This window comes from Macrobrachium rosenbergii, chromosome 16, assembly GCF_040412425.1.
Source record: "Macrobrachium rosenbergii isolate ZJJX-2024 chromosome 16, ASM4041242v1, whole genome shotgun sequence".
Lineage (NCBI taxonomy): Eukaryota > Metazoa > Arthropoda > Malacostraca > Decapoda > Palaemonidae > Macrobrachium > Macrobrachium rosenbergii.
In genome coordinates this window covers 36578762-36598761 of record NC_089756.1, presented here as the reverse complement: position 1 = coordinate 36598761, position 20000 = coordinate 36578762, and positions in this window count along the sequence as shown.

Here is a 20000-nt window from a genome sequence, read left to right as displayed (position 1 = left end):
ATAATAATAATAATAATAATAATAATAATACGTCATCGACACGAAAACAGGGCAATTACCCAAATTTCCAACATACCTTATCTTCTGCTAACTGAGGCATACGATGAGTCACAAAGAAAAAATTATCTCATCGTAACTCGATGATTTGTGGTCATCCCACGAGACGTGAACGTAGAGGAAAAATGATGTATGAACACTACAGTGACGATCTGCATAACATCTCCTATAGTCGGTCATCGGAATTATAAATTAGCATTCAACTCGCGCCCGACGAAATTATTCGCGGTACAAGCGCCTCAGAATGTAGAATGTATGTATGTATGTATGTATTTATGTATATATACATATATATGTAAATATATAAATATAAATAATTATATTATATATATAATATATATATATATATATATATATATATATATATATATATATATATATATATATATATATATATATATATATATTATTTATATATAAATATATATGCTGTATAAGTGTGTGTGTGTATGTATTACTAGAGACAAAATAATCGCATCTTAGAGTCATACTCGGAACAAACAATAATAACTATGACGCTGAAAGGTGAAAGAAATAATAATTGCAAGTATAACCAAAGGAAATTATACTGGATGTTATCATTAAAAAATAAGTAAAAAATGCGCCGAAGTGTCTTCGGCGCGATCGAATTTTACGTACAGCGTATAATCAAGGCCACCGAAGATAGATCTATCTTTCGGTAGTCTCAGTATAATGCTGCGTGACCCGATGCCCATGAAACTTTAACAACTGCCCGGTGGTGGCCTACCCTATATCGTTGCCAGAAGCACGAATATGGTTAACTTTAACCTTAAATAAAATAAAAACTACTCAGGCTAGAGGGCTGCAATTTGGTAGGCTTGATGATTGGAGGGTGGATGATCAACTTACCAATTTGCAGCCCTCTAGCCTCAGTAGTTTTTAAGATCTGAAGGCGAACAGAAAAAAGTGCCGATGAACAAAGCCGGCACAGTAGTTTTCTTGTACAGAAAACTAAAAAGCCCTTTAAAATCCCTTCATGATAAAATGAACAACATTGATTTTTTCCGAGCTCTTAAAATTTCAGGAGGAAATTCTTGCTCTTTTGCTCAATAACCTTTTCATAATGTTCTCTTGTTGTAGTTGTTCTCTTGTTGTTGTTACTGTTGTTGTTAGGTTCTAGTAGCTCTTAACTAAGAGCAAGAGTAATGGTAACGTTCTTTCTTTGTATTTGTGATGTTATTTACCATTGCTGTAAGGCATAGGTTAATCAGCTTTTATCACGACAAATACTATATAGGTCATCTACTGTACGAGTGCCAGGTGCGGTTGTGAACGCCAGGTGGGATTATAATGATATCAAATTATATATACAGTATATATATATATATATATATATATATATATATATATATATATATGTATGTATATATTATATACACATACGTACATATATACATTAAACTGCGAATGTTTTAAAGCTGGGAATATCAAGAAACCTGTCAATATCTCTCCCACAACTCTCTCTTCTAATCTTTACCATCATTACGTGACATCTTTTTAGATAACTGTGACAAGTATCTGTCTGTTTATTTTTTTTTTTTTTCTCTGATAAATTATTTCATCACCGAATTATTCCACATCTGAGTTTCCATCGTTCGCCCTACCTACGAATAAAAAGTGGAATCTGGTAAGTAACAACAGTAAATTTATGTAAAATATCGTGAAAAAAGAAATCAGTCACTGGACAAAGAATACAGTATAGGTTCCCAGTGTTCCACCAAGCAAAGAGAACTAGGACGGGCAAAATAACAGCCAATATTATTTGATTCTCGAAATAAATAAATGAATAAATAAATACAGAAATAAACGAAGACAGAAAGGTCCATTCCTTAGCCTCTCGTAAAACCAGCAAATAGGTATGCCCCATTTGCTTCCATACTTGAGTCTTGCTGAACTTGACTCACTCTCTCTCTGTCTCTCTCTCTCTCTCCTTTCACTTCTAAAAGCACAGCCAGACGAATGGCGTTCTCTGTCTCTCTCTCTCTCTCCTAAAAACACAGCCAGACGAATGGCTCTCTCTCTCCTTTCACTTCTAAAGTACAGCCAGACTACTTGCTCTCTCTCTCTCTCTCTCTCTCTCGCTTCTAAAAACACAGCCAGACGACTGGCTCTCTCTCTCTCTCTCTCTCTCTCTTCTAAAAGCACAGCCAGACTACTTGCTCTCTCTCTCTCTCTCTCTCTCTCTCTCTCTCTCTCTCTCTCTCTCTCTCTCAAGCTGAGCTCAGTAATGAAGCGCTCACTGGATCCCCTCCTCACAGGTGATACCGAACTGACCTCACGAGGTGCGGAATTTCATAGAACGATGGGAACACGGAAGAAGGAACTCTTCCAATTACCTGCTATATACGTGTTGACTGTGCCAACGCGGATCGCGGGCCTCGTCGTTTCCAACATGATAAACTTGTCCCAAAATTAAGTTGCGCAATTAGAGGTAATATGTGTAGTTACTTTACTCTCTTCTTCACAGAGAGAGAGAGAGAGAGAGAGAGAGAGAGAGAGAGAGAGAGAGAGAGAGTGGACATCAGAAGTAACTTGAGACCTGTGTTTACTTAGGCGACTCCTGGTCCCTTCTCTTTTATTATCCCCGGAAACGATGGTCGTGTAAAGCTTTCCTGGCGCTGTTTGTCTTTGCCTGTGGCTTCTTGTAATGCCACGCAAATGTTACACTCGTTTGCATTACTTTCTCGATACATTCATATATAATTTTGTATATATATACTGTATATGCATATATATTGTCATGTAAATACACACACACACACACACATATATATATATATATATATTTACATATATACATATCTGTGCAAAAATAAGTAAGTATAGCTTAGTTTTATAGACCACTGAGCTGATTAACAGCTCTCCTAGGGCTGGCCCGAAGGATTAGACTTATTTTACGTGGCTAAGAACCAATTGGTTACTTAGCAACGGGACCTACAGCTTATTGTGGAATCCGAACCACAGTATGGAGAAATGAATTTCTATCACCAGAAATAAATTCCTCTAACTCTTCATCAGCCAAATATCTGTGCAAATGTTAATATTAAAAATGTACATGTAATATGTACTGTATATGTAATTATGTAAGTGTATGAAGGGTGTGTGTGTGTGTGTGTGTGTGTGTATATATATATATATATATATATATATATATATATATATATATATATATATATGAGTGTGTGTGTGTATGTGTGTGTATGTACGAGAGGCTATAGACTTTTATCCCTCTCGTGGTCAGGTCGACAATGGTACCCCGTTCTAGTTAGGGGACCTGGTTCGTTTTCCGCTACCGGACATCATAATTTCTTCATATTTCTTGCACTTGGATCTTAAGGTTTTGTAGTGGCAAGCGTTAACAAAAAAGCGCGAAGAATTCGAAGTTAAGAGGGCATTGTACCATTACAATTATATATATATATATATATATATATATATATATATATATATATATATATATATATATATATATATATATATATATATATATATGGTCATCTACAGTACATATCGCCTAAGTCGCATTGCCACACCTGTATATACCTTATAAATACATATGCTACGTATCATTTATTCATATCTCACCAGCGAGTGGCTATACAGAAGTATCTGAAGTATAAAGCCACAACGTGTATAGTACATATATGTAGTACATATATGCATACAAATATGTAGTGTGTGTGTGTGTGTGTGTGTGTGTATATATATATATATATATATATATATATATATATATATAACATAAATATATATACATATATATATATAAATACATAAACCATACAGTACATATACATATGTACATAAATACATATATATATACATGAGTACATATGTACATGTATAGTTATATATATATTATATACAGTATATAAATATATATACATACATATACATATTACACACTAGAACATTTAAAAAAACACGTATCAGTTCATGTTACGTACAGAGGGGAAAAAAACAAGAATTCATCAATCGTACCCACATATTAGCGTTCCTTTTCCAAACGGGGCTAAATTCGCCTTATTAGCATCATCAAATGGTGCAACAGCGATGACGCAACATCGGTTTGAGCGTGCAACATTTTACTTGAACAAAGAATTGACCTTGAATGATATCCACTACAACGTTAATGGCCACAGGGAGTTTAGAGAATGTAATAATAATAATAATAATAATAATAATAATAATAATAATAATAATAATAATAATAATAATAATAGACAAGAGAAATTAAGTGAATAATAATAATAATAATAATAATAATAATAATAATAATAATAATAATAATAATAATAATAATAGAATATATCATATTCATAAATGCTCCATAGCGAATTCATTCAAGTATGAAAGCCATTGCTTAACATATTATGACATAAATAATAAAATGATTAACTCTGATAAAGGAAATAAAACATGTGAACCTTTATGAAATGCAATTTCAGTTATCTGATGACAATGAAACTGGTGCGGAAAGACAGTTTTACCTTTTTTCTTGAAAAACTAAAAAGTAAAAATCGCTCCCATCTGCGCCTAAAGCGAATAACCAGCAAAAAAGCAAAATTCCTAATGATGATGATAGTGATACAGGAGTTGCTGAACACGTCATAAACGAAGTAGCCAGACAAAAAGCAAAATTCCTAATAATGATAATGATTTAGGAGTTGCTGAACGCGTCATAAACGAGTTCAGGTTAGAGAATTCTGAAATGAAGATGTGGAAACTCCCTGTCAACAGGTTTCTTTCTTGACTATTATTTCCGGCGTCAAGAAATTTCGCAGAAATTAGGTAAGTGTTAAAATTCGCTATCAAATCGTTTAAGAATTTATTAAATCTAGTCTATGGGCACATAGATAGTAACTACGGTATTACGAGTAGGTCTCCTGTAAAGTACGTAGCTTATATAAAAGTATGGCCATGAAGAATGTAAATCAATATTAAATCCAAAACTACATAAACAAAACAGTCAATCAGACTGAAGGTGGATTACAGGTAAAACTAGACTGGCAATCAAACTAATTGGTCTCTGTCACCAAAAGCAACCTGATATATGCAGCAGTTCGTCATAAAATATAAAACGGTGAAAGGCAGTCTGTCTTCAAAATCCAACCGCCCATTCAATTAATCTTGCAAAAATTAAATAAATATAAAACCTAAACTCGAATTCGGATGTCCTTCCTCTAACAGCCATTCTGCCCAGAATGCCACGAAATGGTATTTTGGAATAAGTGAATAATTAACTTAACAAACCTTCGCTGGCATCTACAGAAAACCGTACAGCCATTCTTGAAGGATGTAATTCCTCGGAAATTCACAAAAGGGAAAGTAAAACCTCCTTTGCGTGCGGGGACGTAAAGGTCAATATTCTTTTCCCGGACGAATGGGAGGGAAAAAGTTACGTAAAGGCACTTATAACAGGGATAATTAAAGACGAAATTCCTGCCGAGGTTCCCCAGTCCTCAAGTTCATTGGTAAGGGCATTTTCGACCTTATTTGAAGAGTACATAAAGACCAAATGACCATGAACATAAATAACTTCTTCCTCTTTGAACATGCAGACGAAAACAACCTTTAATTCCTTACGGCCGAAGAGCGGAAATAGCCCCTTTTCACACAGGTGGTCAGCGGTAAGCTAATGTGTTTATTCAGGCAGGTAATGTGCCCTTCGGTGTCCCTCGCATGTCCCCTTGTGTCCACTGCAGTGGGAAACCTGCTGGGACGCACCCACACCGCCAAAGCAAACTCCCACACCGGACAGTGGGGTCTTCGGAGGCGCCGCAGCTCTTTCCTTTGTGTCTTTAAAGACTTCCTCGTTAAATGTACATTGAAAGACCATTCCTACCTCTCCCTATTCGGGACGAGGTACCTTCGAAATGAGAGGCGCTGTTCGGTGCTTAATTCGTTTTCGTGGTGCGGTCAAGTACCGCTAATTCTAGCTACTGACCCTGTTTACACACGCCACACAAAAATACGTGGTCTTAGCACCGGCTGGAGTTAGGTATTTCTTTATGGCCATCATACAAAAGTAAGTGGTCTTAGCAACTGGGCGAGGTCCGACCTCAGTGCAGTCTGAGAAAGAATCACAACAAACACTTCAATACTAGATGCGGCATGAGCTCAGTACGCAATATTCTCTTTATAAAATACACACAAACACACACACACACACACACAAACACACAGAATGTATTAAACTTAGTACTGGTCAGAGTGCACTTGCTAAAAAATTTTTTTAATCTGGTGCATTTAAAAATAGTCTGCGCTGAAAACTTCTGACGCATAAAGTATTCGACACAGATCACCTAAAATACCAAGTCTTATCAAGTCTTAATGTACAGCGAGTGAAGTGCTCAAAAAGAAAATAAATGTTTATCCCATAATTCCCTTTTCCTATATTTTATATTTGCTTCCCCTGTTGTGTGTAACATATTAACAATAATTGTAACGACTGCAATCACAAGAAGCAGTAATTGTACTGTGAAGATGCATCGATAATAAGAAAAAAAAAGTGGTAAGGTCATGTACAATGGGACATGACTAAATAATAATAATAATAATAATAATAATAATAATAATAATAATAATAATAATAATAATAATAATTGAGAGCGACTATCGAAACTAAGAATGTTGAGTTAAACAGTCCCCTTAGAAATACCTATAGAATCGACTGGTAATTAAAAACATCTCCAACATCAAAAACGAGAAGAATATGAAGGTTACACTGACAGGATCTCACAGCCCCAAGACCTACTGGTGATCGTGGAACCCCAACGAAAAGAAAGCTTTCCGGCGCTTTTCAATCTGAGGCACTTTGACGTGAATACTTTTTTTTTTTTTCTTTGTTTGTTCGTTAGCATCTCCCCCTCGTCTCTTCCTTTCCATTGTAGCAAACAAACAACTCCCGAGATCCAACCAGCTTCCCTCCTCTCCTTCCCAGAAGCCTAAAACTATGGTCACCATTCATCACCTGCCACGTATATCCGTGTCACCGTTACGTAAAGGTCAAGCCAGGTCACCCAAAGCGCCAACGACACCCCTGAGAACTGGGTCAGAAGCATGGGTATTCAAATTGGTAAGCGGGCTTTGTGTTTCTGCTTGTTTGTCCCGAAAGACGTCTCTCTTTTCCACTTTGTGACCTTCCGTTGGGTCACGCCAGGTCAAACTTGATTGATCGCCCTTTGCCCGTGGAAGACAGGAGGTATCTGGCGGCTGGTGTCAAGTATTTCAGACTCGCTAATTTCAAATGAGAACAACTATATTTTAACGTATATTTTGTACCGCTATTAATGCTTTTTGTTTTGTATGGCATCTAAGTTCTGTATTATTGGTGGTCATGAAGTGTAATTATTATTATTATTATTATTATTATTATTATTATTATTATTATTATTATTATTATTATTATTATTAAATGTTCTGTATTATACGTTCTGTATTAAATGCAATTATTATTATTATTATTATTATTATTATTATTATTATTATTATTATTATTATTATTATTATTATTATTATCTGTTCTGTATTATGCGTGGCCACGAAATTAAATTATTATTATTATTATTATTATTATTATTATTATTATTATTATTATTATTATTATTATTATTATTTCAGGTGAAGTAAAACTTCAACTACTTGTGATACTAGACTTCCAGACAATACCAAGTTCCCCTATGTCCCCAAATACAAGTTCCTTCTCCGCCCCGCCCCCCTCGCCCCAGTACCCCAAGATCACACGATCCATCCGTGCCCACTACCCACCCTCAGATCAGGTCATCTCGTGTCAAATGTCACAGCAGGGGAGGAGACCAAAAACATAACTTACACGTTTCCCTGTCAAGTGTGAATTGAATCGTCATACGAGGAGAGAGAGAGAGAGAGAGAGAGAGAGAGAGAGAGAGAGAGAGAGAGAGAGAGAGAGAGAGAGAGAGAGAGAGAGAGACGGGAATATAATGAACGTGAGGGAAAATAATAAAAAGAAAATTAAAGAGGTAATTATGAAGGCTGAAACAGATTAAAAAAAATGCTATAATAATAATAATAATAATAATAATAATAATAATAATAATAATAATAATAATAATAATAATAATAATTATTTCAACTAATAATAATAATAATATAATAATAATAATAATAATAATAATAAGAAGAGATAATAATAATAATAATAATAATAATAATAATAATAATAAAATAACTGCATTTTGTGTCCACGTAGAATAATAATAATAATAATAATAATAATAATAATAATAATAATAATAATAATAATAATAATATCATCCTATATTTCAGCTCAGGGCCGTAAGAAGGGATATACAAAGTAGAGACAAAACAGTGAACAAATTTTATATAAAGAAGATAGAGACGAAATAGAGAAATAAAAACAATACCCAAACGATATATTTCATTTTGAACATTGTAATAAAAGGAATTATTTGGAATTCTTACCTTCACTTCTTTGAAAATAGCTTTAAATCTGACATTCAATACTACTCCACGTGGTGAAATTGACACCAATCACATCATTTAACAATAATAATAATGATGATGATGATGATGATGATGATGATGATGATGAAGATGATGATGATGATGATGATGATTTCCCTTCAAAAACAAAGTAGGTAACCAGGACATCCCAAAATACCCTTTCTACGGCACGCACGAATGCTTGCACGGTTGCTTGCTTTCATTAATAATGATAATAATAATTTCCTTTAAAAAAAAAGCAGGTAACCAGGACATCCCACCTACATTCGACCCAAAATACCCATTCTAACGCACGCACGAATGCTTGCACGGTTGCTTGCTTGCATGCACGCGCTCTCTGTTACCCTCCGCCATCCTATTTTGATGGCGGAGTCTTGACACACAAGTCTTGGGGAATGATCAGATGTAATCAGTATTTGTTTAGGCGTTCAATAGCCATGTAGATCTTATCTTGACATTCCCCATATCCGGCGACATCTGGCGAAGGGGAACAAGCACTCTAGAGGCCGTACCCAGATGCTTTACAAAAGATTTGTGCTTGCTTTTTCCTCGGTGGTTTTACTTCAGTGGGGTTTTTTTCACCCCGGAGTGGCTTCTTCATTTTTTCTAATTGGTCATTACGGGACTTCTGTTTTTTTTTTATTCTTTGTCTTCTCTATGGCTACTACTTTTTCAGGTTGGTTGTTCTTTGCGTGCTGTTATTTTTACCTTGTCTTCCGACGCCTACTGCTTTTCCTTATCTTATTTACGTAACTGCTTTCTCTTATCTTACTTACATAACTGCTTTAATTCATCTTCGTTACTTAACTGCTTTAATTCATCTTTACATAACTGGTTACATAACTGCTTTAACTCATCTTCTTTACATAACTGGTTACATAACTGCTTTAACTCATCTTCTTTACATAACTGCTTTAACTCATCTTCTTTACATAACTGCTTTAACTCATCTTCTTTACATAGCTGCTTTAATTCATCTTTGTTACATAACTGTTTTCTCTCTTCTTATTTACCTAACTGCTTTTCCACATCTTATTTAAATAACTGCTTTTCCGCATCTTATTTAAATAACTGCTTTCCCTCATCTTATTTACATAACTGCTTTCCCTCATCTTATTTACATAACTGCTTTTCCTCATCTTATTTACATAACTGCTTTAACTCATCTTACTTACATAACTGCTTTTCCTCATCTTATTTACGTGTAAACTGATTTCCGCCTCTATGTCTGCTGCTTTACCGACGTATTTCCTCATGCCCGCCGCTTACCTTCCTACTTTACCTGCTACTTGCTGCTTTTCAAAACACTACTTCTATGCCTGCTGCTTTCCCTCTCATTTCCAACGTCTGCTGCTTTCTCCCCTCGCGTCTCCATAGTCTTCATTTCGCACTATTGTCGGCCCGAGCTTTTCACGATTAATTTTTGCAGTAAGTTTTTTTCCTTCTGTATATTTTCTTCTTCTTCTTTTAAATGACTCTGTTTCTCCTGACGTCTGACGGCCTCTTGCTTACGTGACTTTCTGTGCTTGCTTATTTCTTTCTTAATTTTCATCACTTGTCCATTCTCGTAGTTTTCCTCATTCCTTGTTCATGCCCTGTTTCCACTCTTCCTTCCCTTAGCCAGAAGTTTATCGTTTGTTGTTTTTCCACCTTTCTTTTCTATGGTCAGTCTTTTGGCCATTTTTTATCTTCGTTTTATCAAAAAACCGGAGCAGCCATTTCTTACGACATGCATTTCATCTAAAACAGTTGACGATCACCAAGATGAACGGTTAAAAGCATTAAGAGATTTTTAAGAACACATACATACATAAAAAAAAGCAACATTAAATTTTACGTTTAAGGAGAACAAATTGCTTGAATAGCCCTCGCAAACAAATTCAGTTTCAGAAATCCATGCATATTTATGTATGCAAACGTGTTGACATTCTCTGCACATATCCCTCCCTACCTTCTCTCTCTCTCTCTCTCTCTCTCTCTCTCTCTCTCTCTCTCTCTCTCTCCATAATTTCCGAGGTCCACCCAAGCACACTGATGCCAATTTCCATATACATTAAAGCGACGTCTGGGCAATCATGATTCACCAGTCTCTCTCATAACACTGTTCCATTAAGACTGACCCCTTTATCTCTCTCTCTCTCTCTCTCTCTCTCTCTCTCTCTCTCTCTCTCTCGAATTTGTATATGATTCATAAGTCCGTTCGTCAAACGTTTTTACAGGTTTCATTATACTTTCCAAGTCTGTTATTCTGTGCTTTTGTCTGGCTGTCTGGCGTGCTTTTCCCATGCAAACAAACAAACACGCGCACACAAACACACACACACACACACACATATATATATATATATATATATATATATATATATATATATATATATATATATATATATATCTTTATATATATATATATTTATATATATAATATATATATATTTATATAATATATATATATATATATATATATATATATATATATATATATATATATTATATATTGACTTACGTACCAATTCAGTATTCATAGGTCATAGCCGCTGTAATTGGTGTCCTTGGTATTAAGGTACAAAGTCATTGATCATGTCCATTTAAAATGTGTCCTTCATAATTGGGTCCAAGTCCAAAACCATTAGCATCTGTATCTCAATGCAGAGTACATAATGAGGTCCACAGATTGCTACGTCTTAGAGTAATGAAATTGCTATTGCAATGATTTGGTCAGCTGGCATAGTGGTTGGTGTCGTGGCACGCCACTCTGATGTCGCGGGTTCGCGTCTCCGCCATGGCGATGAAAAATCACTGGCTCTGTATCATGATCAGTTACTGATGCAGTGTGGGGTCTGCGGTGGTAGGTTGAAACCAACATTCTTTGGAAGTTTGAATTTCCAGTCAGTGGCCCCTTTGGCGTGCTTGCTCCATGTGAATAGATAAATAAATAAATAATAATAATAATAATAATAATAATAATAATAATAATAATAATAATAATAATAATAGGAAACAGCTACTAATTATCACAGGGTCTGAGCGATTGTGATATGGGCGACTAATGTTTTCAATTGCATACACATTTACGTCAAAATGAAAATGTTTTCCGAGATAAGGAAAACATTTCTAATCTCGGAAACATTTCTAATGACTCGTGGGTCAATGATTCAGGGAGTCACAATGCCAAAAACCGCAGACGCCCCAACCAACAACATTACTGCCGTACGCGAGCCATGTGGAAAACGTTTTCGTCGCAAAAGAGCAATAGACAAAACTGATTAATTTTGTGACATGACAAAAACAGGAAACGTTTGATGGCCTGTATAAAAGCAATAAATAAATAAATAAACAAATAAATAAATAAACTGAATTGAAATTGATACATTTTGCGACCAGATAAATGAATTAAACTTAAGTAAACCTTTGACAGAATATGAAAACTGACATAATGTCCAAGTTTTATCACATGATTGAGGATAACAAGTGTCTTTGGCAAGAGTTTTATAACATACAATGACAAATATGAAGAAATAGAAAACATAAGTCAACCTTTGACAGAATATGAAAACTGACATAGTGGAAAAATGTTTGATCACATGATAAGGATAACAAGTGTCTTTGGCGAGAGTTTTATAACATGCAATGACAATTATGAGGAAAAAATGAAAACGGTTTATTATATAAAACATCTCTGTTAATTATTAGGTTTTCCTTTATGTTGGCGTGTCTAAGAATGATAATATTTCTATCTTTTAATGGAGGAACGGTTATGGCACTTAAACATGATCTTGTCCATAAAGGATTAGTAAGATGTCGAAGAGGAGTCACATTCATTACATGCTTCTGAATATCACAAAAATCACTTCAAGCTAATTACTGGAATATTATTTCATTGAGTTATTCATCAACAGTGATATTATATATATATATATATATATATATATATATATATATATATATATATATATATATATATATATATATATATATATATATATATATACATAATTATATATGTATATAAAATATAAAAATTAATGTACATTAATAATGTATGTATATATATATATATCTAAAAATTATATATATATATTATATAATATATATATATATATATATATATATATATATATATATATATATATATATATAAATATTTTAATATTTAAAGATAGACAGATATATGTTATAATACTTTGTCCAATACATATATATTATATATTTTAATAGATAGTTGGACAGATATATGTTATAACACTTTGCTCAACACATACGAGTATACATGCAACGTGTCTGCAAACTGATTTTCACTTAGTGCCGCTTCTGCAACGCCATTTTTTCGCAAACAGTCTTTACCCAGCAATTTCGCAGGTCGTTGTATTTTTCAAAATTTCCTAACGGAATGAGCACCTCCGAGTGGTTTCCCCCACAACGCGTTTTGTTTATAGGACAATTTCGCCACATTAACGAAGATTACGATGGGGCCGAGGCGTCGAGCTTATTTTCCATTTACGCTGCGGCTGTGCTGATTAAAACTGTCTCGTCAATTTAATGAACAAAGAAGGTTCATCACAAGTTGTAGCCTCCTTGACCATCTCTCTCTCTCTCTCTCTCTTGAAAGAGGTTATTAAGCTTCTCTCTCTCTCTCTCTCTCTCTCTCTCTCTCTCTCTCGAAGATTACTGTTAACCCACTAACAACCCCTCCTCCCTCTCTCTCTTCTCACTCTCTCTCAGATTACTGTTAACCCACTAACAACCCCAGCTCTCTCTCTCTCTCTCTCTCTCTCTCTTAATCTCACTAACAACTCTCTCTCTCTCTCTCTCTCTCTCTCTCTCAGATTACTGTTAACCCACTATAAATTCCCTGTCTCTCTCTCTCTCTCTCTCTAAAACTACTACTTAATACTAAAAAGCTCTCTCTCTCTCTCTCTCTCTCTCTCTCTCTCTCTCTCTCTCTCTCTCAAATATTATGCATTGAATAGTGAATAATATCATCCTACAACAGACAAAAGGTGAGTAACTCTTCATCACACTGCATCCGGGAACCAAGGAACCTCTTCTCCCAAATTCAGTTTTCCAGGTTTTATTTTTATATGACAATCGGATTACATAACCGAGTATGGCAGGCAGGCACAAACAGACAAGCAAAATAACGTTCCACGAGAGAGAGAGAGAGAGAGAGAGAGAGAGATATATATAGAGAGATATATATAGAGAGAGAGAGATATATATATATATATATATATATATATATATATATATATATATATATATATATATATATATATATATAGAGAGAGAGAGAGAGAGAGAGAGAGAGAGAGAGAGAGAGATAATATATTACTAGACAGACAAAGAAAGAAAATATCACTGCAAAATACAACCCCACACACATACACAGAAAGTATATTTTGTCTCGAAATAATTCGATACTCAACAAGGACGTACTGAAAACAGCAGTGGAAAATAGAGAGAGAGAGAGAGAGAGAGAGAGAGAGAGAGAGAGAGAGAGAGAGAGAAACACATTCTTTATCTCGTCATAAATCAAATTGAAAAACAAGAACATATTGAAAAACAGCAGATGGAAGGCACACACAGAGAACGATTCTCACAGCCAAGTACCTTAGGCCTATTGAACTTTGTATAAATACTGTGTTATATGTTCTGCAGGGGAGGGAGGGAATGGAAGAGGGGAGAGGGGGAATCAACGCCCAACACCCCCCCAGGGGGTGGCGTATCCTGGGTGGACCTGGCATCGGACGGTGGGTGGTCATTAGGCCTCAGCTGGGGGACGACCACTGAGCTTCACCTGACCGTATTTACCTCATTTTTCTTCTTTTCTCTCCTCCTCCTCCTCCTCCTCCTTCCTCCTTTGCTCCTTCATTCCTTTCCCATTTATCATCTTGCTCTTCCTCCTATTCCTCCTATCTTCACTCCCATTTATCATCCTCCTTTCCTATTTATCCTCCTCCTATTCTTGCCTATCTTTCACTCTACCTTTGCTCTTCCTCTACCTCCTCCTTTCCTATTTATCATCCTCCTATTCTTCCTATTCTTCCGTCCTTCACTCTACCTTTGCTCTTCCTCTACCTCCTCCTTTCCCATTTATCATCTTCCTCTTCCTCCTCCTATTCTTCCTATCTTTCACTCTACCTTTGCTCTTCCTCTACCTCCTCCTTTCCTATTTATCATCCTCCTATCTTTCCTCTATTTATTCCTCTTCCTCCTTTCCCGTTTATCATCTTCCTCTTCCTCCTCTTATTCTTCCTGTCCTTCACTCTACCTTTGCTCTTCCTCTATCTCCTCCCTGCTTTCTTTCTCCTCATCCATCCACGCCCATTTATCATCATCTTCCTCTTCCTCCTCCTATTCCTCTTATCCTTCATTCTGCCTTTTCTCTTCCTCCACCTCCTCTTTCTCCCTTTGTCCTCTCTCCTCTTCCTTCTTTCCGCTGCTCACTTTGCCTGAATTCTCTGCGCACTTACAAGCACTGAAAGCATTTCCCTCCCCGGCACGAGTTCGAAGCTGTGAGCGAGAAGGAATAATTCTTCATTCCTATTTCTTACTTGGGAATAATAATGGAAAATGAAAATTTACTCTTCCAATCTGGGGATTCTTCTGCAACAAGAACCAGACCAATAACAGCGCACATTTCTAAGCAACAACAGCAAGTGTAAAACGGAAGGTGTTATTCTTAATCTGATTAACAAGTGGAATCAATACACATTAATTCCAGTTACTTGCAAATAAATTCAACAGCCAAATTTAGTGGTATGTGTATAAAATATTCTCGAACGCACGTAGCAGTCACAAACGTCAGTGGGTGCCACAAACACTCTCCTTCACAGCAATGGTCAAGAATTTTTTTTTATGAAATCCATAAAAAGAGCGACGAGGGCTGGCGGCGGTTTCCCACACATGAGGGAGGAATTAAGTCAACAATACCTTTAGCAAATACTTTCAAAAAATCGTTAAAGTAATTATATTTTGGAAGGCCTCGACTGCCTGACCCTCCTCCGGTCCATCCCTTTCCTCCTCCACCCCCAGGAGTGGGGTGGGGTTTAGGGCACGGCCTTGTGTGTGTGTGTGTGTGTGTGTGTGTGTAAGGGTCCCTCGCGAAGTGGTCACTTGCCAATTACGTGTTACCACGTTTTCCTTTTCCAGCGGATTTTGGCTGCTGTGAAATTCCCGAAATTGAGATGACTTCCTCCAGCATGTCTTACATGTAGAAGACGTATCGCAGATTCAGATCGTATTTACTGCGTAATATGGTAACGCGGATCTTATGAAAATAATCTTGAAATCAAGAGGTCGGGTCAGGGTCCTTTGGGACCTTGGGGGAGGGAGGGGTGGTTGCGCTTCCATGTCGAGATCCCGTAATTTCTCGTAACTCGCGAGATCTGACGTGGGCTCAGTGGGAAAGGATTGTGAGGTCGGCATTCCACAGACCACAGGGAAAGCGCAGAAAGGGATGAGAATGGCCATCGTTAAGGCAAGAAAGAAGGACACATTATCCGTCAGATCAGAAGAGGTCTTTTCCCTCAAAACTTCGTTTTCCCACAAGCGAAAGGGGTCCTTCTGTGTCTCCTTCAATGCCAGGAACTCGGGGGAGGACAGGGGGGTTATCCTGCGATGTTGGGGACCGTTGTCCAACTGACTGAATTATTTATGACGAGGTGGATCGTTGCGATGGTTACAGAAGTTTGTATAAGGTTTATCACTACAGGAAATTGTAGGGGACACCACTACAACAGTTTGTAAGGGGCACTGCTGTAAAATTTTCTGGGGACATTTCTACAAAAGTCAGTATTGGTTATTGTACAGAAATTAATGCAGGTTGCTGTTAAATTAGATATGATTGTAGGAAAACCACCACAAGAATTTGTAAGGGGCATTGCTGTCAAATTTACTGGGGACATTTCTACAGAAGTTAGTATTGGTTATTGTACAGAAATTAATGCAGGTTGCTGTTAAATTAGCCATGGTTGTATGGAACACCACTACAGAGTTTGTAAGGGAGCGTTGCTGTAAAATTCACCGGGGACATTGCCACAGAAATTAGCATTAGCTATTATTACAGAAATTAATACAACTGTTATCAAATTAGATTTGAATGGACGTCACTGCAGAATTATGTAAGGAGTACTAACACAAGTTTGTATGTTTTATGATTGTTAGAAAGTGCGAGTGACATTAACACAAAAGTAGAGTGCAGGAGACATTCACAAAAAAGTTTGTTAAGGTCCATTGCTAAAATATCCGCAAGGGAACAGTTGAAATATAAATATATCCTTTCCATTTTCGATTTAAAATTCGTAAGTTATTCAGTGGCGTAAAAACATTCGGGAGAAATGCAGTAATCAAATCTTCTTGGTCTTCCCGTTCGTGAGTGTTGGTCTGCAAAAAACGCGGCGATAGTTTGCTAGCTTTAGGGGAAGAAACTAGTGGTTTCTAATAATAATAATAATAATAATAATAATAATAATAATAATAATAATAATAATAATAATACGGAAGTGGTCCTTCTTTGAGGCAAATTTGATCCAGGCTGCATTTTGTGTTAATTTTCGGTTTTAGTTTTCATTCCTTATGCACTACAATCTCAATAAATAATAATAATGATAATATTGTATTATAGCTCACTGCAAATGACTTCCAGTTGACGTAAATACTGAAAGAATATGATTAAAAAAATATGATTACGAACATCAATCATTTAGTTCCCTGCTCGACTTAAATGTCAGAACTTTGGTATGGGGAAACTTTTGTATTCACAGAAAATTAATTTTTATTTCTGTTCTCAGGTGGCATTACTTTTTTTTTTTTTTTTTTTTACTGTTGAAGAGCTCTCGATGTTGTACTCATCTGCCTCATCGATATAGTAATGGCATGCGTAAGTAATATCTATAGTAATATTAACGTAAAATATGCGAATCGTCCCTATATGATTTAAGTGCGTATGTTCATATATTTTTGCAGTTTGTGTATAACTCATAGGAACACGTAGCTTTATGCAAAATACCAAAAGGAAAAATTAAAAAGAGGATATGGTACAGAAGGGTTCCATCTATTTAGAAATTTTCAAAGATAAAGGCTATGTCACACATACACACATACATACAACATACATGCATACATACAACATACATACATACACACATCCATACATACAGTGCGTTACTAGCAACTGTTTACAAGAGTTTAATAGCTGCTTAGTTCTGAATTCTTTGCATTACGAATCACTGATTAGTTTAAATTTGCCTCAACTGTAAATCTTTAATAATTCGCTGCTACCACCTTTTTCTTGTGAAGCTGACGGTAAATTTCTACAGCCGACATCAATGTAACCAATGGTAGGCTCGGAGCAGCAAGAATAGCTAATCACGACTAGCTTCAAGTATATTGGCTGTGATCACTTTACTTTCAGCTCCAAAAAAACGGATTGTAAAATATTTATTTTAAAGAAATTACTGTCGGAAAGGGCGCTTCGTATAATGGAATGTCGATTATATAATTTAGGCCAAAGGCCTAACGCTGGGACCTAAGAGGTCATTCAGCGCTGAAAGGGAGATTGGGAGTAAAATGGCTTAAAAGGTGTAACAGGAGGAAAACCTCGCAGTTGCACTATGAAACAATTATCAGGAGAAGGTGGATAGCAAGATGGAAGGAAGAATATGAATGGAGGTGCAGTAAATTCATACTATGGGCATTAACAAGCAATCGACGAAATCTGGAGTTGGCAAGAAGAAGGACACATGTTGCTTTTCACGATTTTGAAAACTATATTTACTGAAGAAACGGCGTGACTTGTAACCTAAATCCAGCAATTCATTAACAGTGTCGCAAGCGTAAATTTCCGTTATAATTTTGATTTGCGTTTCATTGTTATAATAATTAAAATTGGCTTACCTGTTATCAGTTTTTTCCATCTTGCAAAAGTACTTAGGTCTCAATTGTATCTACATTCTGTTTCATACAAAGCAATGACCTATAATACAATACATTATTATTATTATTATTATTATTATTATTATTATTATTATTATTATTATGGAATGAGACTGCATTGCATAAAGAGTGAAAATTAAAACTGAAAACTAGCACCAAAAGTAACTACCTCATTTAATGCATCCCCGATAAAATTTGCTTCAAAGAAGTATACTACTTCCGTATTATTATTATTATTATTATTATTATTATTATTATTATTATTATTATTATTATTATTATTATTACTGAATGAAAATAAAATCGAAAATTATCACAAAAAGTAACTACCTCATTCAATGTATCCTGAATAAATTTAATTCAAAGAAGGACTACTTCCGTATTATTATTATTATTATTATTATTATTATTATTATTATTATTATTATTATTAGAAACCACTAGCTTCTTCCCCTGAAGCTAGCAAACTTTCGCCGCACTTTCCGAGGACCAGCATTCTCGAAAGAGAAGACCAAAAAGAAAACGCGACAGGGAGCCGATGGAGAGACCTGTTGCTCTCTCTCTCTCTCTCTCTCTCTCTCGCTGGCCGACGATACCCAGTCCCAGGCCTTAAGACCAGTAACTGACCGCAGACGATAGTTAGCGCTGTGTGTGTGTGTGGTTTAACTTCCATGTTGGCCGTAATGGATTTATGGCAGAGGATTGTGTAGCTGCGAGAAGATTGGAGAGAGAGAGAGAGAGAGAGAGAGAGCTGTCCCGGTAGTAGAAAATGCACAGGAGATTGTGTTTACTATCCAATGAGCGAAATAACGGGAAACGGACACAAATAGCAATAAAGGTAGAAGCAAACAAACGCGAGGATTTATCGATTCATCAAACAGCATAGGTAGAGAGAGAGAGAGAGAGAGAGAAAGCTTGTTAGGTCCAGAAGAGATTCAAAGGATAAGAAACAGTCGTAGTGGAAGGAATAAATACAGCTGATATGTATCCAAGAGAGAGAGAGAGAGAGAGAGAGAGAGAGAGAGAGAGAGAGAGAGAGAGAGAGAGAGAGAGGAGGGTAGTGTTATGCTAAGCCAAGCATCAGGGAGAGAAAGGAAACCGATATTACGTGAGCTGTAATGAAGAAAGGCGAACCGCCCCGTCATTAAAGGGAGTGTATAGAGAGATTCGCCTGAAACTTGAAGAAAGTCAGCCGCCAGGTCTGACCAGACGGTTATATTTTGGTTCGGCCGACCTTCAGTTCACGTTAGTCGGTACCAGATCCACTGTAGCGTTTACATTATGCTTCGGTTTCCGTCGGTTCCCAGGCAGATCGTGTTTCCGCTGGGCTCGAGAGTACCCCGAGATTTGGGGGTCCCACGTTAATGAAAAAGAAACATTGGTTCTGCATTGCTTTAACAAGCACGTTTAGAAAACAGCTCGACCCATCAAGACCTGGAAAACAGTCTGTAGTAGTTAGCAGGCCTTGTGCCAGCACGGGTTCT